The following is a 1015-nucleotide window of genomic DNA, read 5'->3' as shown; positions in this document are numbered from 1 at the left end:
TGAGCTGCCCTGGTGATTGGCAGCTCTGACAATGAGCACCTGAGCTGTCCTGGTGACTGACAGCTCACCTTATGTCTTTCTTAGGCACGGAGCACCCCAGTGCCTCCGTGACACCCCCCCCTTAAGTTCTTCTCACCAGGGGACCTTCTGCCCCTCCGCGTGGTGTTCCATTGGTGGGGGACAGTCCCGTGGGGCTTCCTCCTCTCAGGCTCTCAGCAGCATCTAATTTGGTGGCGGAGGTTTTCAGGCACCCCCAACTCACCTTTTACCCGAGGGTGCATCACATAGGATTTATTGGGGTTTACCCGCCACAGGTAGCCCCCCCACATTAGCAGCCCTCGGTAAATCTCTACCTCTTCCGCTGCTCTTCAGCTCGCTATCCAGGATCTCCACTCTCTTGTCCCCTTTCTGGTTCCTTCTGGCCCGATGTTTCATTGGGCCGCTCAGCTCTTCCGTTGTGCCTGGGCATCCTGGAGTTTTCCCCAAATCTCCCATTGGCACCGCTGTGCCTTTTGGGCCTCCTTTCTTCTCCAGAACTCAACCTTACCCCGGCCTGTGTGTCTTCCTCCTGGACCCTTATAAATTTGTACCCAGGCTACTTTTCCCACCTTCTTCTCTATGTGGTACCTGAGTATCTTCCATGTGACCTGTTGGGGTATCCCAGCCATGTATAGGCATGGCCTCTCCTCAGGTACTGGTTTATACCCTGCTGGGTGCCTGCCACTCCGCCCTTCAGGTACCTGGGCTCCCTTTTCCTTTTGGGGTGGTCTGGCTTCTTTGGCCCTCACTCTGGCCTCACGCTTGCCTTGTTTTCTAGGCTCTGTGCACAAGGGGACTCGCTTATCTTGCCCCCAGACCATCCTTCCCAATTGATGCTCTAGTTGAGCTAGGCCTTGCAGGTGGAGTTCTTGCCACTGTGCCCACCGTGACTCCCAACCTTCAAAGAGGTCTGCCTGGATCTCCTTACGCGAAACAACTTGCCCCCTCTCTGTGGAGTCCCCTTCCTGGACCCTTC

The sequence above is a fragment of the Crocodylus porosus genome, unplaced genomic scaffold, assembly GCF_001723895.1.
Source record: "Crocodylus porosus isolate Cpor-Errol unplaced genomic scaffold, CroPor_comp1, whole genome shotgun sequence".
Classification (NCBI taxonomy): Eukaryota; Metazoa; Chordata; order Crocodylia; family Crocodylidae; genus Crocodylus; species Crocodylus porosus.
Note: the sequence above shows the minus strand (reverse complement) of the source record.